Source organism: Pristiophorus japonicus, chromosome 6 (assembly GCF_044704955.1).
Source record: "Pristiophorus japonicus isolate sPriJap1 chromosome 6, sPriJap1.hap1, whole genome shotgun sequence".
In the NCBI taxonomy this organism is placed as follows: Eukaryota; Metazoa; Chordata; class Chondrichthyes; family Pristiophoridae; genus Pristiophorus; species Pristiophorus japonicus.
This window is the reverse complement of record NC_091982.1, coordinates 236,846,123-236,873,640: the sequence shown is the minus strand read 5'-3', so window position 1 is coordinate 236,873,640 and position 27,518 is coordinate 236,846,123.

Sequence of the window (27,518 nt, the reverse complement as noted above, 5' to 3'; positions counted from 1 at the left end):
CATAATGCAGACTGACATTTGAATGAAGTCATAAGGGTGTGCAATATCCCAGATGAGACATTAATATCAAGGCTCCATCTGCCTGTGCAGATGGATATGAACGATCTCTTGGCACTCTTTGAAGAAGAGTAGGGTATTCTCTCTGAGCTCTGGCTGTTGCTCCTTTCTCAAGCATTAACATCAGAAACAGATTATCTGGTTGTTAATTCATTTGCTGTTTATGAGCTTTGCTGTGTCCAACTGGTCTGCTGGCTTGCCTGCATAACAGTTCAATAATGTAGTTTGATTGAGTGTAAAGTGTTTTGGGAGACCCTGAGAATGTGATAGGAGGTTATATGAATGCAAGTTCTTTCTTTTCTCTTGTGCCTATAGAAGAAGAAAGAAAGACTTGCATTTATTTAGCACCAATGAAGTACTTTTGGAGTGCAGTCATTGTTGTAATGTAGGGAAATGCAGCAGCTAATTTGCACACAGCAAGCTCCCACAAACAGTAATGACCAGATAAATCTGTTTTTAGTGATTTTGGTTGAGGGTTAAATATTGTTCAGGTCACTGGGAGAACTCCCCTGCTTGTCTTCCAAATAGTGCCATGGGATCTTTTATGCCCACCTCAGAGGGCAGAATGGACCGGGAGCAAAGGTGTTGAACCGGGATTCAGTGTAAGTCAGCGAGCACTGGGGTGATGGATGAGCGGGACTTGGTGTGGGTTAGGATACAAGCAGCAGAATTTTGAATGAGTTTAACATCTCATCCAAGAGACAGCATCTCTAATGATGGATCACTCTCTCAGTACTACACTAATGTGTCAGCCTGGATTACGTACTCAAGTCTGGGAGCGGGGCTTCAACCTATGACTTTGTGACCCAGGTGAGTGTGGTACCACTGAGCCAAGGCCGATGCCTAAAGTCTAAGGTCTTTATCCCCCTTACAACTCAAGAGTAGAATCCTCTTGAACCACCACCACCACTCTAATCCCATTCTCACCAATATTTGGGGCAAGCATGGGTTTGGAAATTTCCTTGGTCCCTGCCTCCCTCCATTTCCCAGTTTTCCATTTATATCTAATACACTTCTACATGCTTCAATCGGTCATGTGCTGCTAATTTACATTGGTAGCCATGCTTCCCCTTTGGGCTCTTCTTTAAATCCTGCAGCTTTTTGAAGTACAGGTTGGACCTCCCTTATCTTGCACCACCTCTCGTCCGGCATGGTTCTGGGGGCCGGGGGCACATGTGCAGAACGCGGCCGACCTCCACCCCGACTTTGGGGCCCACCGACACTCAGCCCGCTGGGGCCCGCCGACACTCAGCCCGCTGGGGCCCGCTGACACTCAGCCCGCTGGGGCCCGCTGACACTCGGCCCACTGGGGCCCGCTGACACTCGGCCCGCTGGGGCCCGCCGACACTCAGCCCGCTGGGGCCCGCTGACACTCGGCCCACTGGGGCCCGCCGACACTCGGCCCATTGGGGCCCGCTGACACTCGGCCCGCTGGGGCCCGCCGACACTTGGCCCGCTGGGGCCCGCCGACACTCAGGCCGCTGGGGCCCGCTGACACTCGGCCCGCTGGGGCCCGCCGACACTCAGCCCGCTGGGGCCCGCTGACACTCGGCCCGCTGGGGCCCGCCGACACTTGGCCCGCTGGGGCCCGCCGACACTCAGGCCGCTGGGGCCCGCCGACACTCAGCCCGCTGGGGCCCGCTGACACTAGGCCCGTTGGGGCCCGCTGACACTCGGCCCGCTGGGGCCCGCCGACACTCGGCCCGCTGGGGCACGCCGACACTTGGCCCGTTGGGGCCCGCCGACACTCGGCCCACTGACACTCGGCCCGCTGAGGCCCGCCGACACTCGGCCCGCCGCCATTTAGCCTGCTGAGGCCCTGCGACACTAAGCCTGTTGGGGCCCGCCAACACTCGGCCCACCAACACTTAGCCCGCTGGGGGCCCGCCGACACTCTACCCGCTGACACTCGGCCCGCTGGGGCCCACCAACACTTAGCCCGCTGGGGCCCACCAACACTTAGCCCGCTGGGGCCCGCCGACACTTAGCCTGCTGGGGGCCCACCGACACTCTACCCGCCGACACTCGGCCCATTGGGGCCCGTCAACATCGGCTGGGTCTGCCGAGGGTCCGCCGACACTTCGCGGCCCGCCGACACTTCGGGCCCACCCCGGGCACCAACCTCCTCCCCCCTTCCCCGACCTCGGGCCACCTCCCTCCCCACACCTTGGGCTGACCTCCCTTTACCTGGCAACATCCCTTATTGGGTACAGGCCAGGTCTCGAGGGTGCCAGATAAGGGAGGGTCAACCTGTACTTGAAACCACAAACGGGTGATAGTGAATCGGCTGCCTGCTTTACGACTCTCCTCATTTACATTTCTATTAACTTCAAAGAAATGAAAATGGGGAGAGATGTATAACGGTCGGCTGATCCGATATCCGTTTTACGCTAACACTAATAAATCCAATAGGAAATTCAGGAGAAACTGCTTTACCCAGAGAGTGGTGAGAATGTGGGGCTCGCTACCACAAGATGTAGTTGACACAAATAGCACAGATAGATTTAAGCGGAAGCTGGATAAGCACACGAGGGAGAAAGGAAGAGAAGGATATGTTGATGGAGTGAGATAAAGAGGGTGGGAGGAGGCTCGTGTGGAGCATAAACACCGGTATAGACCTGTTGGGCCAAATGGCCTGTTTCTGTGCTGTACACTCAATGTAACTTGATGTAACTATCGCCCAAATCAAAATGATCCCCCTTGGCTCTCTGCATGAACTTATTGCCATATTTGGTAAGATCTTTGCATATCTGGTAACATGCAAAAATGTGCTTGTATTTCTCTATAATAGAAGTTACCACCATGTATAGGGCATACTGGATCAAGTGATATTTTCTCACTTGTCATTCAGCCATCTTCTCATGAGAGTTGCGCACTCCACAGCTGGATTGATACAGTTAGTGGACTCGTTAATATTGAAGATACATTGCAATTTCTTCATTGCTGCTGGCGAAATCTCATTTTCAGCAAGCATGCATTTCAAAACAACTCATCTCAATTCTGTTAGTGGTTCATTAGCTGTGATGTGAAGCAGGCATTTCCCCATCTTTAGCTGAAAGTGAAATATGTGGCCCACTGTGGTTCATTAAGATCTCCCTGAAACATTCCAAAAGACTTCCCTGTACGAATATCATTTCTACCAGATAGAAGGTCCCCTTGCCAATTCATCCCACACAGAGCGCTCTCCTTTTATAATAAAGGCTAAGGCTAGGAACACCATTTATATGTGCAAGAGTTTGGAGGACTTCAATAACGGGACTCAGAGAGAACATCCAATAATAACAACAACTTGCATTTATATAGCGCCTTTAGCATAACAAAATGATGTGTTAGATTATCTAATAAAATTTGACTCCGAACCATTTGAGATATTAGTACAGGTGCTCAAAATCTTGGTCAAAGAGGTAGGTTTTAAGGAATGTCTTACAGGATGAGAGAGAGGCGGAGGGGTTTAGGATGGGAATTCCAGAACTTAGAGCCCAAGCAACTGAAGGCGTAGCCGTTAATAAGGCAGCGATGAAAATCGGGACCCAAAAGTGGACAGTCTCTGGAAAAAGGGTGGTTGAATGAGGCACAGCACTGCAGGAGAAGAATATGAAACCAAGGCAACATGGAGAATAAAGCAGCGGGTGATTGATCCAAGACGCTGGAGCAAAGCAAGTTGGAGATTCAAACTAAGGAAACAGTGCAAGAGCTAAAAGAGCCATCAGTGTACATAAAGGGCCTTTGGTGGAAATTCTTCAGTCAAACAATAATCAACTCATGCAATGGCCTCCGGGGTAAGGTTGCGAAGGCCAACCCCGTGGACTCATTTAAAAAACAGCTGACGAACTGATCAGGCAACACTGCAGATTCTTTCCAGAGAGATGGGCCCAATGGCATTCGTCGCCCAGATCTATCTGTCATGCTGGGGATGATGAATCGGAATAGAATACTGTAGGGCTTATAGTGTGGAATTTAATTACGTTGTGTCAGAGGGAGCTCCACACAATTGGCAACAAAATTAACCTCTGCAGCCCAACCTAGGAGCACTAACAGGCATATCCATACAATGGAACATTATGGATAGTCCCGCCAGTCATCTCCTCTAGGCGTCGTGCAAAGAGTTCCCTGATAAATCACCAACTAGCAATGACGTCAATCGTTCCCTGCTGCAATGTTCACATGAGTACAATGGTTCCCCTCCCACTTTTCAGGGCTTTGCTCTTCCTCAGCTCTAACGAGCTGATAGACTTGGTTTTCCTTATCTCTGTACTGTGCGGAATGCCAACGGAGAAAGATCTGTTGCCAGTTTATATCTTGCATTTGATATAGAGCAAATTATTATTTAAGCGGAGAAAGATTGCAAAGTGTTGCAGTACAGCGGGACCTGGGGGTACTTATGCATGAAATACAAAAGGATAGTTTTATGTCTTGAATAAAGAATCAGACCAGATACTGCGAGCTCAAAGTAAGGTGTGACCGTAGTCCTTTATTACAGATCTCAGAGTGCATCTCCAGCCTGTGAGGCCTCCTTATGTACAGGTGCTCCCAAGGGATTGTGGGATCCCTTGGGATGCCAGGGGAAGCGCCCTCTGATGGTTAAACATGGTATTTACAGGTTTACATATATAACAACATCCCCCCCCCCCCCCCCACAAAGTCAATAGTGTAAATATTTACAATGTGAGTCGATCTGAGGCCTTCCTTTCCCTGGTTGATCGTCTCGGTGTAAATGCTGGTTTTGGTGAGTCGTTTGTTGGGCCCTCGCTGGGCTGCTGTGCAGTTGGGCTTGCTGGGCAACTGGGTGTGGTGAGTCCTGCTGGGCTGCTGCGGGTGATGGTTTCTGCTTCGTGGTCAACCGCTGGGTCGGTTGCCACTTGTGTGTGTGTTGGAGGGTCGAAAAAGGTAGAGTCTATTGTGGGTTGTTCTGGATAGTCCGTGAATCTGAGTATGGTTTGGTCCAAGTGTTTTCTGCAGGTGAGTCCATTTGAGAGTTTGACCACAAGCACCCTACTCCCCTCTTTGGCCAAAACAGTGCCAGGGAGCCACTTGGGACCTTGTCCATAGTTCAACACAAATACAGGACCATTAATCTCGATTTCGTGTGACACATTTGCTCTATCATGGTATGCACTTTGTTGAAGCTGCCTGCACTCTACCTGTTTTAGTAGATCAGGGTGGACTAATGAGAGCTTTGTCTTAAGCGCCCTTTTCATGAGCAGTTCAGTGGGGGGAACCCCAGTGAGCGAGTGGGGTCTCGTGCGGTAACTAAGCAGGACTCGGGATAGGTGAGACTGCAGTGAGCCTTCAGTTACCCTCTTCAAGTTCTGCTTGATTGTTTGCACTGCTCGCTCTGCCTGCTGGTTTAAACGGGGCAGGTGTGACATGTTTGATCCCATTGCGGGTCATGAACTCTTTGAACTTGGCACTGGCGAAGCACGGCCCATTGTCACTCACAAGAACGTCAGGCAGGCCGAGTGTGGCAAACATGGCCCGCAGGCTTTCAATGATGGCAGTGGACATGCTTGCTGACATTATCACACATTCAATCCATTTGGAGTACGCATCTACAACCACCAGGAACATTTTTCCCAAGAATAGGCCTGCATAGTCGACATGAATCCTGGACCACGGTTTGGAGGGCCAGCACCATAAACTTAGTGGTGCCTCCCTGGGTGCATTGCTTAACTGCGAACATGTATTACATTTGTGCACGCAGGACTCTAAGTCCGCATCGATACCGGACCACCATACGTGGGATCTGGGTATTGCTTTCATCATTACGATGCCTGGGTGGGTGCTGTGGAGGTCACTAATGAAGGTGCCCTGCCCTTTTTTGGCACACTACCGGATTACCCCATAAGAGGCAGTCTCTCCTGTATAGACATTTCATCTCTGCGCCGCTGGTACGGCTTTATTTCTTCCTGCATCTCTAATGGGACACTAGACTAACTCCCGTGGAGCACACAGTTTTTTACTAAGGACAGTAAGGGGTCCTGGCTCATCCAGGTTCTAATCTGTCGGGCGGTAGCAGATGATTGCTCAGTCTCGATTGCTTCCATTACTATAACTAAATCTGCGGGTTGTGCCATCTCCATCTCTGTGGTGGGCAATGGCAGCCTACTGAGAGCATCGGCACAGTTTTCTGTGCCTGGCCTGTGGCGGATGGCGTAGTTGTATGCGGACAACGTGAGCGCCCGTCTCTGGATGTGGGCCGATGCATTCGTATTTATCCCCTTACTTTCAGAAAAGAGGGATATAAGTGGCTTATGGTCGGTTTCCAATTCAAATTTGAGCCCAAACAGTTATTGATGCATTTTCTTTACCCCATAAACATACGCTAACACTTCTTTTTCAATCATGCTGTAGGCCCTTTCAGCCTTAGACAGACTTCTGGATGCAAAGCAACCGGTTGCAATTTTGCAAATTCATTAGCTTATTGCAATACACACCCAACACCGTATGACGATGCATAACATGCTAGTACCAAACCTTTACATGGATGGTACAACACAAGCAACTTGTTTGAACATAACAATCTCCTAGCTTTCTCAAAGGCATTTTCTTGGCTTTTACCCCACACCCATTCATCTCCTTTATGCAGTAAAGAGTACAGTGGTTCTAACAGTGTGTTAAGACCCAGTAAGAAGTTACCAAACTAGTTCAGGAGTCCTAGAAACGACCCCAGCTTCGTCACGTTCTATAGTCTCGGTGCATTCTTGATTGCCTCAGTCTTCTAATCGGTGGGCCTGATGCCGTCCACCGCGATTCTTCTCCCCAGGAACTCCATTTCAGGCGCCAGGAAAACGCACTTCGAACGTTTTAGCCTGAGCCCCACATGATTAAGCTGACTAAGAACCTCCTCCAGGTTCTGCAGGTGCTCGACAGTGTCCTGACCTGAAACTAAAATGTCGTTCTGGAAGACCATGGTGCGCGGGACCGACTTCAGTAAGCTTTCCAAGTTCCTCTGGAATATCATCACGGCCAATCGAATCCCAAACAGTCTTCTATTGTAAATGAAGAGACCTTTGTGCGTGTTGATGCAGGTGAGGCTCTTCGATGATTCCTCCAGCTCCTGCGTCATGTAGGCCAAGGTCAAGTCCAGCTTCGTGAATGTTTTTCCTCCCACCAGCGTCGCAATTCGGTCGTCTGTCTTTGGTAGTGGGTATTGATCCTGCATGGAGAAACGATTGATAATTACTTTATAATCACCACAGATTCTGACGGTGCAGTCTTCCTTGAGGACTGGGACAATTGGACTGGCCTATTCATTGAATTCGATCGGCAAAATGATGCCTTCTCGTTGCAGCTTGTCCTGTTTGATCTCCACCCTCTCTCTCATCATGTACGGTACTGTTCTTGCCTTGTGATAGATGGGTCGCGCCCCCGGAATCAAGTGGATCTGCACTTTTGTTCCTTGGAACTTCCCGATGCCCGGTTCGAACAGCGAGGGGAACTTGTTTAGGACCTGGGCACATGAAGTGTCGTCGACAGACGAGAGTGCTCGGACGTCGTCCCAGTTCGAGCGTATCTTTCCCAGCCAGCTTCTGCCGAACAGCGTGGGGCCATCGCCCGGTACCACCCAGAGTGGTAAATTGTGCACTGCTCCATCGTAGGAGACATTTACGGTAGCACTGCTGATTACGGGAATCAGTTCCTTTGTATACGTACTCAGTTTAGTATGAATGGGAGTCAGGACTGACCTTGAGGCCTTGATGCACCACAATTTATCGAAAGTCTTTTTGCTCTTTATGGACTGGCTCGCGCCCGTGTCCAGCTCCATTGACACCGAGAGTCCATTTAATTCAACCTTCAGCATTATCGGGGGACACTTTGTGATAAATGCATGCATCCCATATACCTCTGCCTCCTCAGTCTGAGGCTCTGGTTCGTCGTGATCCACCATTGATCTATCCTCCTCTGCAACATGGTGGTTTGCAGGATTAGCAGGGCTTGCAGCTCACCTGCACATATGTTGGAGGTATCCCATTGTTCCATAGCCATTGCCAACTTATCCTTTGAAACGGCATGAATGGAATCAATGATAACCCCCGCATCGCCAACAAGGTGTTAATGGCCTTGCATTTACCACCCTTGATGGTGGACTCTGAACCATCTGTGGACGTGCAGCTGCAGGCATGTAAGTCCTGCCCTGTACATTACGATTTAAAACCAACATAAGAAGGCCTCACAGTACTTGCAGCAGCACTTGTGTCCTGAGAGATTTGTTTGGTATTGTCACTGGTGGCGATGAACGCCTGGGCTATCGCTATGGCTTTACTCAAGGTTGGGGTCACTACAGTCCAAAGTTTGCGAAGTATTACTTCCTGGTCAATGCCAAGTACAAAGAAGTCCCTGAGCATGTGCTCCAAGTGTCCTTCAAATTCGCAATGTCCTGCAAGGCACCTTAGCTCGGCGACGTAGCTCACCACTTCCTGGCCTTCAGACCTCTTGTACGTGTAGAACCGATACCTCACCATCAGAACGGTTTCCTTCAGGTTTAGATGCTCCCGGACAAGTGTGCACAAATCATCGTATGACTTCTCTGCGGGTTTCGCTGGAGTGAGCAGATTTTTCATGAGGCCATATGTTGGTGCCCCGCAAACGGTGAGGAGGATTGCCCTTCATTTGGCAGCGATCGCTTCTCCTTCCAGCTCGTTGGCCACAAAGTATTGGTCGAGTCGCTCCACGAAGGTTTCCCAATCATCTCCCTCCACAAATTTCAGCAAGATGCCCATGGTTCTCTGCATTGTTGCGGTGGGGTTCGTCATCTGTATCTCGTTGCCAGTTGTTATGTCTTGAATAAAGAATCAGACCAGATACTGCAAGCTCAAAGTAAGGTGTGACCACAGTCCTTTATTACAAGTCTCAGAGTGCCTCTCCAGCCTGTGAGGCCTCCTTATGTACAGGTGCTTCCAAGGGATTGTGGGATCCCTTGGAACTCCAGGGGAAGAGCCCTCTGGTGGTAAACATGGTATTTACAGGTTTACATATATAACAGATAGTATGCAGGTATAGCAAGTGATCAGGAAGGCCAATGGAATCTTGGCCTTTATTGCAAAGGGGATGGAGTGTAAAAGCAGGGAAGTCTTGTTACAGCCATACAGGGTATTGGTGAGGCCGTGCCTGGAATACTTTGTGCAGTTTTGGTTTCCATATTTACGAAAGGATATACTTGCTGTGGAGGCAGTTCAGAGAAGGTTCACTAGGTTGATCCCGGGGATGAGTGAATTGACTTATGAGGAAAGATTGAGTAGGTTGGGCATCTACTCATTGGAATTCAGAAGAATGAGAGGTGATCTTATTGAAACGTATAAAATTATGAGGGGGCTTGACAAGTTGGATGCAGAGTAGATGTTTCCACTGATGGGGGTGACTAGAACTAGAGGGCATAATCTTAGAATAAGGGGCCGCCCATTTAAAACAGAGATGAGGAGAAATTTCTTCTCTCAGAGGGTTGTAAATCTGTAGAATTCGCTGCCTCAGAGAGCTGTGGAAGCTGGGACATTGAATAAATTTAAGACAGAAATAGGTAGATTCTTAAACAATAAGGGAATAAGGGGTTATGGGGAGTGGGCAGGGAAGTGGACCTGAATCCATGATCAGATCAGCCATGATCGTATTAAATGGCGGAGCAGGCTCGAGGGACCATATAGCCTACTCCTGCTCCTATTTCTTATGTTCTTATTATCCAAGTGGCTATCCTTGTGTGTTGTTAGTTGGTATGATTGCATTAGGATGAGGGTGAGTGTGAGGAGTGGCTAGTGAGATAGGGATGTGATAATGTAAATACAGATGGATGGGTGGAGGTGCAAGGTAAGTTGGTGTGACTAAGGATGTGCAGGAGTAGGGTAGGGGAGGCAGAATGATGGGGCTGTGATGAAAGGCACAGAAGGATGAGGTTGAGTGTGGCTTTGAATGGTTTGTGACCTACTGAGATCATTTGAAGGTTTGCGTCATTGCAGCCAGGTCCTCCTGACCACATCCCTGCTTGTGCCCTACTGCATAATGTGCAACCAGGCTGTGTTGGTGTCCTGGGGAGGTCTCTTCCACTCATTGGAAGGAATGAGAACCTCCCTGCGTGCTGTGACTCCCTCCATAAGCATCTGGAGGGAGTCATGGGAGAACCTGGGTGCAAACGTGCATTGTTTGTCAGTGTTTGCAGCACCTCGATGCTGTAGAACACTGCCAGCACAAATGTCAAACTAAATTTGGGCATGGTCCCTTTAAGGAAACCGGCTGATGACATGATTAGCCGGGAAACACATTGAGCGGGCTTAACAAGCGTCATCGAGGGAAATTCATTTTAGAGACCGGGATGGAGCCAGCAGCGGGGTCGGGACCCGCCACCGACATTGCCCGCCACGGACCCAGCAACATCACGGCCGTAGAGTTGGAGGAGCATAAAGGGATTCTCTGTAATGTTGATTGAGGAGCTGGGAGATCCAAAAATATGACGCTGGTGAGAGGGTGCAATTACAGTGTGACATGTTTACATAGAGAATTTCCATTACAAATATGGATATCAGAATCTAGTAAAAGTAATGGAAGTCCATGCAGTCATGAGATTTTATATTACTGACATCCGTATTTAAACACTCATTACTGTTGAACTCATTGACTGATAAATATCTGAGCTTGCACTACTGGCAGATATTAATGAGTAAAATATTGAGGGCTATTTGCTGGTAAGTGCAGCTGATGGGTGAAATTCCCAATGGCAGACAAGAAAACCTGCAGTGAACAGCCTCGACAAAACGATTAATGCCAATGTGTATTTCTATAGTGACTTTAATGTAAAGTCCTGGGAGCGGGGAGAATAGAAGGAGTGGAGGGCAAGCCACGTTGGGAGCGTTAAGTGAGGTAATGGACAGCTTTGACAGAAACAGCGGTTTCAAGAAGGCTTATATAGGCCGAGAGGGAAGCGAAGAGGCAGAGGGTTTTAGGGAGGGAGTTTCAGAGAGTACAACTGAAGTGGCTGAAGACTGTGCCATCACTGGTGGGGCAAAGAGGAGGGGATTACACTGAAGGCAGAACTCTGAGGCTGCAGGAGGAGATATAGGGCTGAAGGAAATTGCAGAGATAGGACGAGAATTGTAAAATCGTTGCGTTGAGGGTCAGGAAGCTGATGGAGCTCATTGAGGATGAGAGTGATGGGTGAGCAGGACTTACTGCAGGACAGCTCAGGGGTGGCTGAATTCTAGGATCAATACAGTGACCAGGAAAGGGAGCCCGACATTATTTTCCTCTCCCTGACCAAGGAGCATTGATGGCAATTGCCACGCCTCAACTCATCAGCGAAGTCAACAGAAACCTGGGGTAAAACCTGGTCTAAATGGCTCAGCACCACACATGCTTTCACATCTAAATTATAGAAACTGTTAATTGCTACCAACTGTCTCTCGAGCAATCGGGGAGCTCAGGTCTGTTTTAAATAAACATTTACACGGTTATCCATTTGAAAAAAAAAACCCAGGCATTTTAAGGGAAGGGGAAGCAGCTTAATTGGCCTGTTTTCCAGCTCTATCACGTTGGTAAATATGGTGGTGGGATTGAAAACAAGGAGCCCAGAACCTTGTTCTCTGTAGCATGCTTTCGCTCATCAATAAAAGCCAATAGTTTCATGAAACTATTTCCCGAGTCCTAGACTGTGCTTAAATGGGTGGGTTGTTTCTGTGCAGTGTGGCCTTAGAATGTTAAACAAAGCATATTTAAGCAAAGAAAAAAAGGAAGTCTTGCATTTATATAGCACCTTTCATGACCTCAGGATGTCCCAAAGCGCTTTACAGCCAATGAAGTACTTGTTGAAGTGTAGTCACTGTTGTAATGTAGGAAACATTGGCTTTGTTTAGATTGTATTATTGAATGGAAGATTAAATGGGATGTAATATTAAGAATGACTTGCATTTATGTAGCCCCTGTCACGACCTCAGGATGTCCCAAAAGCACTTTACAGCCAATGAAATGTTGTACAAAGATCAACAGGCTGGAAAACATTATTTCAGGAATGCATGTCCAAGTTGAACCTTTTTTGACGGACTAGCCAACAACAACTTGCGATGATATAGTGCCTCTTATGTATCAAAACATTCCGAGGCACTTCACAAGTGGGAGTCGAGCCCAAGTAAAAATAAGGAAGGAGTTAGGGGAGGTCAAGGGTGTAGGTGTTAAGGGGGAAACAGCAGAGATGTAGCAAGATGGTAGCGTTTAGGAAATAAAGAAAGGAAGAAAGTCTGCATTTCTATAGCGCCTTTCATGACCTCAGGACATCCCAAAGTTCTTTACAGCCAATGAAGTACTTTTGAAGTGTCGTCACTATTGTAATCGTGGAAAATTTATAATTTAAATACCTTTCCATCTCTCTGACTTTTGCTAGATCATGTAAATGTAATTGCCAGACAATTTGTTTTGACAAAAGCACAGTTTAAAATAAACAAGTTTGTTTATTTTAATAAATAGCGAAGAATATTCTGTATGAATGCGTTAATATGTTTGATCCATTCGATCACTCTGCAATTGCAATGGGGATTGATGGAGTCACAAGCACAGTTGCAGATCACCAATCCAATTTCTAGAGACAGTTGGTAGCAATTAACAGTTTCTATAATTTAGATGTAAAGTTAGTCGCTTGTCAAATGATTTTGGCTACAATATATAGACCATATTTCACATTGGCTTGAAGCATCTCCAGATCCCGTTGTTGTGCCAATAACACGTGTATACATTGATAACTGGAACAGGGTGATGGTTTTCATTGTGTTAAACCAGACTGTCAACCCACAGTGAGTTGGAGTTCCAGTTCTACCACACAGCTCTAAGGCTTTATCATGAAAGAAATCCAACGAATTGGATAGATTTTCAACTTGCCGCTCAGGCATAAAACCGTTGCTTCAGATCAAAGGCCCATTATGGAAGCCATCAAATTTTCATTCCCGTTGAAGTCACACAAGGAAATCACACAAGGGAGTTACACAAGGGAGTTACACAAGGAAATCTTTGCGCTCCAGCTGAAAATCATGACGTTAAAATAAAGTCCGCCATTTTGTGCATACGCAGATGTCTTTCAGTTTTCCTGGGCGCAGTCGGTGCTTTAGGGCGCAGTTTTTACCTGCGCGCATGCGCAGATGAGCCAATCCACTTCTGAGACCTTGGGAGAGATGACGCAGCAAGAGGGCAGGCAGCATGGCAGATGATTCTCTGCAGAGGCTGCTGAGGCCTCAGTGCAGTCCATTGAAAGGAGGGTCTGCACTCCAAGTGGTTGGGAGAGGGAGGCCGTTGGCCAGCATTTTCAAGCGGATCTGGCGTGAAGTTGCACTGGAGGTGTCAGCGGCAGACACGGTGGCCGGAATTGCCATTCAATGTGCAAGAAGCTCAACGACCTCACGAGGATCATCGGGGTGAGTATCCTTCACATTTATGTAGGCCTGCCATGCTTGTTAGATCAATGTCTCACACAATGTTATACCTTTGATGGAGCTGCCTCTTCTCAATGTGTTGCAGGCCATGGTGTGGGTATGTACAATGCAGTACAAAGCTGAAGGTTCACTTCTCCAGCCATCATCAAGCCTCCTCGCACTCTACTCCCACTGCTGATTAGTATTTCCTAAACATCACCCTGAGCCACTATGCTACCTGCCTCTCACCTCCTCCCAATCTTTGGCAAACCTCAGTCACCAGCCACACAGACTGAAGGGAAGACATTTGCACATCCACCCAGTGGCAGTTATTGAACTATGGAAGGCACATGTGGCACAACAGGAGATGGACCCTTACTGAACCCTTCTTATTGTGCTTATTATAGGCCGAGCACTCCCACAACGACAAACAGGAGGCGGACAGCCACAGCTGATGGAACTCACTGAGGTGGAACAGCGTGTCTCGGCCCTCATGGGCACTCCAGTTCACACAGTGGCCGGGGGCAATGCCGAGCCCCCTTTGGGTAGTGAGGGTATGTAAATGGAACACACGACTGATGAGACTTCATTTACCCCTAATATCAAGTAGCCTAGCCCCTTTACATGTACATGTCCAATGCCACCTTCCTGCTATCACCCTTCCCCCTCCCCTGCTGCTAACCACACGTCTGTTGTTTTCTGCTTACAGATGACCAGCCACAAGTACACCAGCTTTCTCAGGAGCCATCTACAGCTGGCCACGGGGGAGACGATGAGGGAGGGGATGAAAGCGTGCTGCCTGAGCCTCACAGCCCAACAATCGCACCATCTGCCAACACTACATCTGGGGACGAAGGCGATTTCCTGGGGTTTGAGGACTCTGAGGCTCCTGGCTCCAGTGGCCTACATCAACGCCCAGCGAGAGGGAAGCTCAGAGGCCAGCTCCCCGGAGGGTGAGTCGGCAGAGTGGTCCTGCTGAAGAACAGGTGGACCTGGACTTGGTGACAATGTCCAGGGAGAATACGGGAATGCACTGCGAGCTCATGGGTGCATTGAGTAGGGTCCCCCAAAGCATCGACAAACTGGCTGTGAGCGTAGTGGAGGCGGCCTCACGCATTATCCATGCATCTCAGGACTCCAGCGAGGCCATCCTTGCCTGCTCACAGAGGCAGGTGGCCTCCAGCAGCGACAGTGGTGTTCCAGAGTTTGTGGCTCGTGTCATTGATCACGTCGCAGCATCGATCAAATCGCAGGCACAAGCTACGCTGCAGCTTGGTGATGTCATGCGGTCGATGACTGGTGCCACCCTGTCTGTCGTCCCCAATGTCCAACGCAGAAGGGACAGTGCCGAAACAGGCCAACAAGTTGTGGAGGCACATCGTGCTCCGGATGTTGAGGCCCAGCCCCATCTGAGTGTCAGTGGTTCCCAGAAAATGGAAGGTGTGGTCGTTCCTCAGGATGACAGTATTCCAGCTCCCACCACTGACTCATCCACCATGCACCATAAGCGGTTCACACCCAAGCCACCAGAGACTGCTTCCGTCAATGCTGAGGTGCAGCAGTCCATAGCCGAGCCTTCCAGGTCCAGAACTTGTCCCAGGCGTTGTCACACACCATCTGCACTGTCTGCCCCGTAACACAGCATCCCTCAAGCATCCTTGCTGTAGGCACTGAGGCCTCATTGAGGAAGAGCAGTAGGCGTGGGAGGGGGATGAAACGAAGGGCTGGAAATTGCAGGGAAAGTCCCATTAAGGGGTAGAACAACCTTGTGCAGATGCCTTGATGTGTTCTGAGTACGCATATAAATAACTGTTTTTCATTGATGCACTTGTTGTTGAGTTACTTGCAGCAGAACACTGTTTATTGAATCGTTTAATTTTGGTCGGGGGGGAATTGTCTGTTACTTTTTTTGCTAACAATGCCACTTTGACCCTTTGCCATTGGTGTTGTGTGTATTATTCCAAAGTTCAGTGTAGATGTGCCTTTATGGTGGCACATAGCGTGGTCAGTAATAGATGCATCCCTCAGCTTCCTCTATTCAAGCAAACCTGCCCATTATGAGTTGGCAACGTGTGGCTCTTGCTCCAGCAGCATCTCCACACGGCCTCTCCCGTGGATGGGATGGCTATCCAATGGGGGCCTCACTAGGCTTCTCCTCCTCATCGTCCTCCTCCTCCTGAGGTGGGCCTGCAATCCCCACTGGCAATGCCCGGCTCCTCATGATGGCCAAATTGTGTAGGATGCAGTATACCACAATGAATTCGATAACCTGTTGAGGGGAGTATTGAAGGCTGCCTCCAGACATCTGAAGTGCTGCTTGAGCACTCCAATTGTCTGTTCGATGATGTTGCGGGTGACCCCATGGCTCTCGTTGTAGCGTTCCTCCAGTTGTGTGGTGGGGTTGCGGAGCTAGGTGACAAGGCCGTACCCTTTGTCCCCGAGCAGTCAGCAACGCCCTTCCCTTTGTCGCTGAAACATTCTTAAGACACTGCTCTCACACAAGATGAAAGCATCATGTGCACTCCCTGGATAGCAGGCATTCACTGCGAGGATTTCTAAATAACTCTGTGTTGTGGAATGGTGCTCGCAAGGCCTCCCAAGGTGAGTGCAGTCAATGACTCCGTGAACCCTCGACAAGCCCGCAATTCTGTCAAACCCAAGTGCCTGCTCATTCTGGCTGCCCCTACTCATTGAGAACGTTATGAAGTCCATTCTGCGGGTGTACAGAGCCTTTGTAACATGCTGAATGCAAGTGTAGTGTATTGAGAGATGCAGCATATGTCTCCTTCTGTTGCCTGGAAGGAGCCAGAGGCATAGAAAACCAGCTTCACTGCGCCGGGCAGCGCAGTCCTGTTGGCACTGGAAGGCTGTAGGTCTGCCTGTAGGAGATGGCATATCTCTGTCAGCACTTCCTTTCAGAAGTGCAGCCTTCTCACACACTGCTCCTCAGAGAGCTGGAGATATAAGCGTTGGTGCCTGTAAACCCGATAGGGGTTTGCCCTCCTCCCCAGACGTCTTCGGCCTCTCCTCATCCATGGGCCGACATGGCCAAGAGCCCTTCTTCTAGCTTGATGCCGCCCTGGCAATAGCATGGAGCATGATACACTGGCAAACTAGTAATGCCCCCATTAAATTCTCTCACTGACTTTGTAAGGACACTGTAATTGCAGGTAAAAGTGCTGTTTGCAAGTTGGAACTTCATGTAGCGTGATGTGCCCAACCGTTGCAGTCAGTGTGACCTGCGATGTAGGATCCTCATCCCTTCATTTTAAATACACTGCCAATATCGCCTGTTGCACCCTGGGAACGCCTGTTTCTCAAACGTTTCCTTGGGGGACGTGTACTGAGGCGTTAGGGCCGAATTTTGCATCTGGGGCACTAGTGCAGCATTGCATGGCGATTGACGTCATGATCTCAGTGAAACTAAAGGCTGGGGCGGTAAGATTTTTCGCCGTCACAAACAATGAGTGGAATTTGCTGGCCGGGCGGTAAAAGCTGGATGCCCGTCATAACGCCTAGAAACACCCTTTATCACCTATCCAGGGCGCTAACAGAGGCGCAAGAGAGTCAAAAATCCAGCCCAATGGGAATGAAGATCATAAAAACATAAGAATTAGGAGCAAGAGTAGGTTATTTGACCTATCGAGCCTGCTCCGCCATTCAATAAGATCATGGCTGATCTTCTACCTCAACTCCACTTTCCTGCACTATCCCCATATTCCTTAATTCCTTAATCCAACGCTCTATCTTGAATATACTAAATGATTGCGTATCCACAGCCCTCTGCGTTGGAGAATTCAAAAGATTCACCACTCTCTGAATGAAGACATTTCTCCTCAACTCAGTCCTAAATGGCCACCTCTTATTCTGAGACTGTGACCCCTGGCTCTCGACTTCCCAGCCAGAGGGAAATATCCTCCCTGCATCTACCCTGTCAAGCCCTATAAAAATGTTGTATGTTTCAATTAGATCACCTCTCATTCTTCTAATATCTGGAGAATATCGGCCTATCAGATGGTTTCTATATTGACGTCAATAGGAATGAAGATTAAATGGTTTCTATGTTGACGTCAATGGGAAAGAAGATTGGATAATGGCCTTGACAGAAATGTAGCTCTATTTTTTCTTAACGAGAGGAAAAACAATCAGGAATAATTCTCCACAGATGGCAAAACCATGGAAGAAGGGAGATTTGGAAAACATTTGCTTATATAATGTGATTTTTGCCAAACTCCTGCTCACTGCAGACAGTGAAATGTTGGGTACGTAATGCACAGCAAAGCAGTGCTAAACACCACATTGAAAAGCAAGATGGTTGCTAATGTTGTTTTTGATGTGAATCTATTGCTCTGTAATATGGTTTACCCAGATTGTATTTTATTACTGAGACTGTTGTTTTAAAAAAATCATATTTTTTGTGAAAAGACCTCCGACTAACCTTAGATTTCGAGCCTCTCCAGAGTAAAACGTAGCAAGCCAAGAGTAACTTGTGCTGTTCAGTATTTTTTTGTGTTGGCTATGATGATCGCAGTATGGTTATTGTGGAATGTCTTGTGTTTCAAACAGCTTCAGCCTTTCATAGAATCACAGAATCATACAGCACAGAAGGAGGCCATTCAGCCCATCACACTCTGCTGGATCTTTGGAAGACCTATACAGTTAGTTCCACTCCCCTGCTCTTTCCCTATAGCCCTACAAATTGTCTCCTTTTCAAATATATATCCAATTCCCTCTAGAAAGTTACTATTGAAATTGCATCACGCCTTCTGTTGGACAGTGCATTTCAGATCAAAGCAACTCGCTCCGTAAAAAATGGTATTCTCAGCTCCCCCCTGCTGCTATAGTTTAAATTCATTCACGGGATGTGGGCTTCGTTGGCAAGACCAGCATTTATTGCCCATCCCTAATTGCCCTTGAGAAGGTGGTGGTGAAGGTTCTCCCACAGTGCAGTTAGGTAAGGAGTTCCTGGAATTGGACCCAGCGACGATGTAGGAACAGCGATATATGCCCAAGTCAGACTTGTATGACATGGAGGGGAATTTGGAGTTGGTGGTGTTCCCATCTGCCGGCTGCCCTTGTCCATCTCGGTGATAGAGGTCAGGAGGTGAGACACTCGCCGCAGAATACCCAGCCTCTGACCTGCTCTTGTAGCCACGGTATTTATGTGGCTGGTATAGTTAAGTTTCTGGTCAATGGTAAATCCCAGGATGTTGATGATGGAGAATTCGGCAATGGTTTTGCCATTTTATGTCACGGGGTGGTGGTTTGACTCTCCTTTGTTGGAGATGGTCATCGCCTGGGCCTTGTGTGGCACAAATGTTACTTGCTACTTATCAGCCCAGGCCTGAATGTTGTCCAGTTCTTGCTGCATGCGGGCATGGACTGCTTCATTATCTGAGGAGCCATGAATGGAACTGAACACTGTGCAGTCATCAGTGAACACCCCAGTTCTGACCTTATGAAAAGAAGAAAGAAAGACTTGCATTTATATAGCGCCATTCACAACCAATGGATGTCTCAAAGTGCTTTACAGCCAATGAGGTACTTTTTGAAATGTAGTCACTGTTGTAATGCAGGAAACTAATTTGCGTACAGCAAACTCCCAGAAACAGCAGCGTGATAATGACCAGATAATCTGTTTTTGTTATGTGGATTGAGGGATAAATATTGGTGGAGGGAAGGTCATTGATCAAGCAACTAAAAATGGTTGGGCCGAGGACACTCCTTTTGCCAATTACCTTAAAACTGTGTCCTTTGGTTACTGACCCTCCTGCCAATGGAAACAGTTTCTTCCTATCACCGCCATCCAAACCCTTCATAATTTTGAACGCCTCTGTTAAATCTCCCCTGAACCTTCTCTGCCCTAAGGAGAACAGTCTCAGCTTCAACACCTTTGGTGAGGCATTTCTTTTCACCGTGGAGCTAGTTTTGGTAAACCCTTGCCCCTGCTTCCCACTCCGCCATGTCCCCACTCCCCCCCCCTCCCCCCGCCCCCACGCTAGCGCTGTTCGCCTTTGTTTATATATACGCCAGGCCCCACACTCTGTCCAATGCAGAGCAGAAATCTGGTGAAAGCAGTTCAGTAGCAACTTTCATAAAGGGACTTGGGTTATGCACTTGCAAATGAAAATAATGCAGGGGCTACAGGGAAAGAGCAAGAGAGTGTTACACATGAAACTCTGACCTGGATATCTGACTTAAATATTGACATTTGATTTGCTTTGCAACTACCATAGAAAAGAAGAGGGGTGGGACTAATGGGACAGCTCTTTCGAAGAGCCGGCACAGGCATGATGGGCTCAATGGCTTCCTTCTGTACTGTGTGATACTGTGATATATGCAGACTATGGATGTATTCTATGTGTAGTCACTGTAAGATTGCATAAGATGGAGACCTGTTTACCTGATGTACTATCACTAAGGATCACACTGTGTGCATACATGCTGGCACCACTAGAGGGTGCAATTGGTGGAGACCGGGGGGTTTCTGGCCCTGGTGGCAGGGCCCTGAATAAAAGGCTGCCCACCATGCTTGCACAGCACTCTGGAGTTTGGAATAAAGGACCAAGGTCACTGCAGTTCAAGTACAACACATTGCCTTGTGGAGTTATTCATAAGTACACTATAGACATAACAGATACCATGATCAGAGGATGCTTAAAACTGTGCCACTGGGACAAGAGGAGCCAGACAGTTTATGGGGAAGATATTCCTATGCCAGGATCTATGGGATACTGTGAATGCGGTAAAAGGATGATCCCTGTCTGATTTTCGTGTATGAACTACACCCAGGCAATCCAGCAGCCCCGGGCACTGGAAGAGGAAAATCGCCCTCCCACCCCACCACTCCCCGCATCTTCTATTTCCAATTACAACCACAGGACAAGAGAAACACACATTTATCATCAGATTTTAAATGCAAAAGCACCTTTAGCGACCTTTATAAAATTCGGCTTAAAATCCTTGAGTTGCAAAGCACTCAGTGTGACATTTCGGACCACAATTGTTGACAGCGCAGAAGGAACTCATTCGGCCCATCAAGTCAGTCCTGCCTCTTTGCTGGAGCAATCCAAAACAAATGCTGCTCTCCGTCCAGTAGAGCCTTTGTGAAAAACCTCAGTGCTGTGCTCTGGATCATCAATGGACCCTCAGCCACAATGTCTGAGCAGTTGCCTTGACCCGTTTCCTGCTGATGCTTTTAACACATGGGTGATTCCCACAGACAACACCTGTCTCTTGACCTGTTCCTCCACTGATCAAACTCATGTCACTGAGCAAAAGGATGCAATCTTTGACATGCCGATGTTATGAGCTTTGCTAAAATAACATTGCAGAAGATATAAAAAAAAACTTTCACAGGACAAAGAAAAGAAACTTAGAGGCTCACAGAATGCTGGGCAATAAATACCAGCTTCCAGCTCGCCACGTTTATAAATATGTAAAGAAAGGGATGCACGTGTCAGCTGTGCCTCAGTGGGTAGCTCCCTCGCCTCTGAGTCAGAAAGTTGAGGGTTCCAGTCCCATTTCAGAGAACTGAGCACAAAGTCCAGGCTGAGACTGCAGGACTGCAGCACTGCAGGAGTCATCATCATCATAGGCAGTCCCTCGGAATCGAGGAAGACTTGCTTCCACTCTTAAAATGAGCCCTTAGGTGGCTGAACAGTCCAATACGAGAGCCACAGTCCCTGTCACAGGTGGGACAGACTGTCGTTGAGGGAAGGGGGTGGGTGAGACAGGATTGCCGCACGCTCTTTCCGCTGCCTGCGCTTGGTTTCTGCGTGCTCTCGGCGATGAGACTCGAGGTGCTCAGCGTCCTCCCGGATGCACTTCCTCCATTTAGGGCAGACTTTGGCCAGGGACTCCCAGGTGTCGGTGAGGATGTTGCACTTTATCAAGGAGGCTTTGAGGGTGTCCTTGTAACGTTTCCTCTGCCCACCTTTGGCTCATTTGCCGTGAAGAAGTTCCGAGTAGAGCACTTGACTTCAGGAATGCTGCACTGTCAAAGGTGCTATTATTCAGATGAAACATTAAACCGAGGCCCTGGATGCCCTATCCACTCAATCTAAAAGATCCCACGGCACTGTTTTGAAGAAGAGCAGGGATTTGCTCCCTGGTGTCCCGACCGATATTTATTCCTCAACCAGCTTCACCAAAAACTGACTATCTGGTCATTATCACTATGCTGTTTGTGGGATCTTGCTGTGTGCAAACTTACTGCTGTGTTTCCCACATTACAACGATGCCTACACTTTAAGAAGCACTTCATTGGCTGCAAAGCGCTTTGGGACATCCTGAGGTCGTGAAAGGCGCTATATAAATGTCGCTGCACGGAGAGTGATGGGAATGTGGAGCTCGCTACCACAAGGAGCAGTGAGGCGAATAACATAGCTGCGTTTAAGGGGAAGCTGTATAACTACATGAGGTAGAAAGGTGTACAAGGGTATGCTAATACAGTTCGATGAAATAGGGTGGGAGCAGCTTTGTGTGGAGCATCGACCAGATGGGCCGAATGGCCTGAATCTGCGCTATACATTCAATGCAATGCTACGTAATAAATGCAAGTCTTCCTTTTTCTTTTAAAATGGAAAACTTCAAAGTGATAGTTGGTCATGGATCTGATGGATGCTGGTGTTATGTATGCATGTTACTGTTGTACTGTAACACTAGACCTGAATGTACCTTCACCGTGTATACACCATATCTGTACACCAGAGGGTACTGCTGCTGGAGACCCAGGTAACCCAGTATAAAAGGGAGCTCACCTCTTGGTGTCCTCACTCTAGGAGTTGCAATAAAGGATTACAGTCTGTATAGTTCAAGTGCCATACCCCCGGCCTCGTGGCATCATTAAGAGAGTGCCTACATACACAATAGCTGGGAGGCAAAGCTGAGGATACAGAGGCTGCGTGGCAGAGTTCAGTCTTGGAAAGGCATTGAGAAGCACAGCGCTGCTCCGGAGGGCAGCCAGTCTTGTGTAAAATTATCAATAAAATAATTTAGATATTAAAAATGAATGCCCCCTCTGGCAGTCTTTGTTTTTGTGTAATGATAAGAGCAGTTTTTCACGGATTATTTCACAGGAACCAGAGCTCCGAGTCCCACGTGGCAATGTTGCTGAATCACAGTCAGTCTGTGACAGAGTCATGGGTTTAATGCCACTGTTGTTGTTGGAATGCACTCAGCTCCTGCTGGCAGGATACCCAGAGGATAATGCATATCTCTCACTCTATTGCAAAGCGATACTTCAGTCACAAGGTTAAGATGATAATTAGATGACTCAGTTAAATTCACTGAGAGTCCTTCTTGTACGTACTGCACAGAATCACATTGAATTTACGGCACAGAAACAGGCCATTGTGCCGGCATCTATGCTCCGCACAAGCCCCCTCCCACTCTATCTATTTTATCTCCCCCCTATCAACATACACTTCACCCTCATATGTTTATCTAGCTTCCCCTTGCTATTCGCCTTTGGCAGCAAGTTCCACATTCTCATCACTCTCTGAGTAAAATGTCAGCTGTGGCTCAGTGCGAAGTACCCACACCTCTGAGTCAGAAGGTTGTGGGTTCAAGCCCTGTTATGTATACAACCCTATGTAACCAGTATCATACTGCCACCAGAGGGTGTACCTGTTGGAGTCCCAAGGGATCCCAGCATCCCTTGAGAGCACTATATATAAGCAGGTCTCCCATGCTGTACTAACACTCTGGAGTTGGAATAAAGGAGCTAAGGTCACACTTACTCACGTCTGCAGTACTCAGTTACATTACTTTATTATGAACATAACAAGCCCCACTCCAGAGACTTGAGCACATAAGTCTAGGCTGACACTTTAGTGCAGTGCTGAGAGAGCGCTGCCCGGCTGCCCTCTCAGGTGGACGTAAAAGATCCCATGGTACTATTTCGAAGAAGAGCAGGAGAGTTACCCCAGTGTCCTGACCAATATTTATCCCTCAATCAACATAACAAGAAAAAACTAATTATCTGGTCATTATCACGTTGCTGTTTGTGGGAGCTTTCAGTGCGTGTAATAGAGCTTCCCCTAGTGAATTACTGCTCCATCTAATGGACTACTGAGGTACTTCAACTACTGATAGAAATAATGAAGGATCATGTGGCAAGGTCATAGGGGGAAAGTTTCTGTAAGAGCCATCTTGTGTGTGTGGTGTTAGTGATGTCGTAAGAATATATCACATTGGTAACAAGGATAGGATTTCTGGATTCCCGAGCTGAAATTTTTGTTGGTGGATGATCTTGCCAACCGACAGAGAGACTGTGAGAGGTTCTTTGTTTTGCAGAAAAGCTAAAAATCCAAGGTAAATTTCACGCACACTTGGCTGAACTGCTGACGTTGGCAGAGTCCAGATGACCGCACCTATGGGAATAATAGGGCACTTGGGTGAGTATCATCATGACTGAGAGAGCTTTGGAGCATATGTAGAGTGGCTAGAAATGTTTTTCAGTGTGAATAGTATCATCGAAGTCCCCGATGATGAAAACCGTAACTGGGTGGTTTTAGAAAGAAAACTATTTTCTTGACTGAAGCAGGCCCCGAGGTGCATGAAACCTGAAAAATTTGCTTGTTCCCATCAAGCCAAAGGACACGCCACTGACAGAGACAGCACTACAGACCTGAGCCCCTGAAAATTAGTGAAAGCTAACGTTTTGGAACACGAGGTCAATTATATGACGAGAGTATCAGTGAGTAAATTATAGCTTTAAAAAAGCTATTCATTCACAGTCATTTCGGAAACTTTCAGGACCAAGCATTGCGTGATCGCTTTGTTTGCGGGATGAAAAATGAAGTGATCAGAAGAAAGTTGTTGACAACCCCTAACTTGACTTTTGATTTAGATTGTCAGACAACTATGTTGATGGATATGGCCGAACAATACTCCCGAGAATTTCGTGCCATTTCCAGTCTTCAGACAACTGAGGTGAATCGGCTTCAGGCTAAAAGTAAAAGGCAGTTGGGCCCCAAGGCCTCAGCAACTGACCAAGGTAACAGTACATTGAAGTCATGCTAATGGGGCTTGGACCAACACATTGCTCAAAGCTCTCCATATGTGAAGGCAGAATGTTTCTACTGCAAGAAACCTGGGCATTTTGCAAAGGCATGCCGACTGAAGAGTAAACTAATGTTCAATGCTAGTAGTAGAAATCACCAGAGACTACATAGCATTGAAGAGAAGCAACAGGACGAGGAGAGTTTGGAGATACACGTCATCAGGAGCACAAAGGTATCTCACAGCGATCCATAGAAACATAGAAACATAGAAAATAGGTGCAGGAGTAGGCCATTTGGCCCTTCGAGCCTGGACCACCATTCAATATGATCTTGGCTGATCATGCACTTCAGTACCCCTTTCCTGCTTTCTCTCCATACCACTTGATCCCTTTAGCCGTAAGGGCCACATCTAACTCCCTTTTGAATATATCTAACAAACTGGCCTCAACAACTTTCTGTGGTAGAGAATTTCACATGCTCACAACTCTATGAGTGAAGAAGTTTCTCCTCATCTCGATCCTAAATGGCTTACCCCTTATCCTTAGACTGTGACCCCTGGTTCTAGACTTCCCCAACATCGGGAACATTCTTCCTGCATCTAACCTGTCTAAACCCGTCAGAATTTTATATGCTTCTATGAGATCACCTCTCATTCTTCTAAATTCCAGTGAATATAAGCCTAGTCGACCGAGTCTTTCTTCATATGTCAGTCCTGCCATCCCGGGAATCAGTCTGGTGAATCTTCGCTGCACTCCCTCAATAGCAAGAATGTCCTTCCTCAGATTAGGAGACCAAAACTGCACACAATATTCAAGGTGTGGCCTCACCAAGGCCCTGTACAACTGTAGTAAGACCTCCCTGCTCCTATACTCAAATCCTTTCGCTATGAAGGCCAACATGCCATTTGCCTTCTTCACCGCGTGCTGTACCTGTATACCAACTTTCAATGACTGATGTACCATGACACCCAGGTCTCGTTGCACCTTCCCTTTTGCTAATCTGTCACCATTCAGATAATAATCTGCCTTCCTGTTTTTACCACCAAAGTGGATAACCTCACACTTATCTACATTATACCGTATCTGCCATGTATTTGCTAACGCACCTAACCTGTCCAAGTCACCCTGCAGCCTCTTAGCATCCTCCTCACAGCTCACACTGCCACCTAGTATCGTCATCCAAGTAAATGTTGCAGGAATCAGGATACCCATGGAATTCGACACTGGTGCATCCATGAGCGCAGTATCGGAATCGCTAAGTCTTTACAAGTAGTGTGATTTTCCACTGGAAAAATCGAAAATAGAGCTGCGAGGCTACTCAGGAGAGCAAGTTCCTGTTGTAGAATGTATCATCATACCAGTTAAATACAAGGGTTTGTTTCAGAGCTTGCCTCTCATAGTAGTGATAGGAGACAAGCCAACTTGATAGGTAGAAATTGGTTGGGATCACTGAAGCTAGATTGGAATGAGATTTTCCGTGTGGAAACAAAATTTGCATCAAAAGGTGACATCAACAAGCGGTATCCAAAAGTGTTGTGCAAAACAGGCAGCCCGATCCAAGACTTCAAGGTGAGTGTCAGAGTGTAGAAGGATGCTAGACCAGTTTACTGCAAGTCACGTCCCGTACCATACGCACTCAAGGAGAAAGTTGAGCAAGAACTCAAAAGACTAGAAACTGAGAACATTGAGCTAGAACCTCCACTTTAGTGCTTATCACCCAAAAATAGGCGTTACTTTTGGTGTAGGTGGTAAAAAAGTGTTTTCAGATCGCCGGCTTCTCGCCCATTCTCAAAACACCTAGTTTACATTTTTGAAAATGGCCGTTACCATGAACAATATCAAATGGGCAGTAGCATTACATTTTTTTGACCTTCTGCTGTAAAATGTGGCTGTCTTTAGCAACGGCATGACAATGCTCGATTCCCTTGATTCTGGAGGTCAAGGGTCACCATGACATGCGCAGAAGAGGAGACGGAGAGAGAGGGAGCTCAGCGGGACTAAAGGCGTGGCTGGGTGTAATGTGGCTGCTTTGGGAGGAAGGAGGGAGACTTTAGAGCTTCACAGCAAGTAGGCAAACAAAAATTAGCTGTTACCAGCCACATATTTGACCAAATTTGCCCTGTAATGGAGGGAGAGGAGGAGGCATCACAGCACGCTGTGGAGACTGATGCTGGAGAGAGCAGTGAGGTGGGAGAGGAGCACATTCGAGGCCGCAAAAGAGCCAGGAGGTTCTCAGACGAGGCAAGGAGGTCAAGTCATGCTGGGGTGATTTGACACAGGGAGGGTGAGGGAAACCCACCCCAAAGGCCTACCAGAGGATATGGACTGAGATAGCAGACATCGTCTGGTCGGCGACCAACGAGGTGCATGAGGACAACCAATGCCTCAAACGATGGAACGACCTTGTGGGATCCGCAAGAATAAGCATTACATTGATTTATATGTACTTATGTATTTATATAATTTGATTTGTAACAGTCATGCATGACTATTAGCAGATGTGAGGTCTTGCACTTTTACCAGGAATGTTTTACTCAAAGCCTGCGGTCACGGTGCACGTCTTTAGCTAAAGAATGATAATAATCATAATAATCATGATTACAGCTGTCGGTTATGTGTTGTATCAGTGTCTGTGACAGTACCTAGCAATGATATCACGCAATGATCTCATGCCATGTTGTCCTGTCACCTTTTACAGAAGAAGCTATCGACGATGAGGTCCGTGCAGAGGCGAACGGGTGAGGGGCCACCAGTCCCCAGCGACATCACAGAGATGGCTATCACTCATGGGGAAGCACGCCCAGACAGCCACGGATGCATCTGAAGATGCTGAAGTGATGCCACGTGAGCAAAGCTTACACCATTTCATGATGTAAAGTTAATAGATGCCACACCAACTCATATCCGAACAATCATATATGATAGATGATTTCTAAAAGTGTAATCAAAATAATGCTGGCCTAATGAAAGTCATTGCAATGCACAATGTCTTGATGGTCATGAAATGTGATGTCTGCGATGATTTTGAGAGCGGTGGTGCTTTTGTCGTGCATATGCTGTGTGTAGCGCTGGACTCA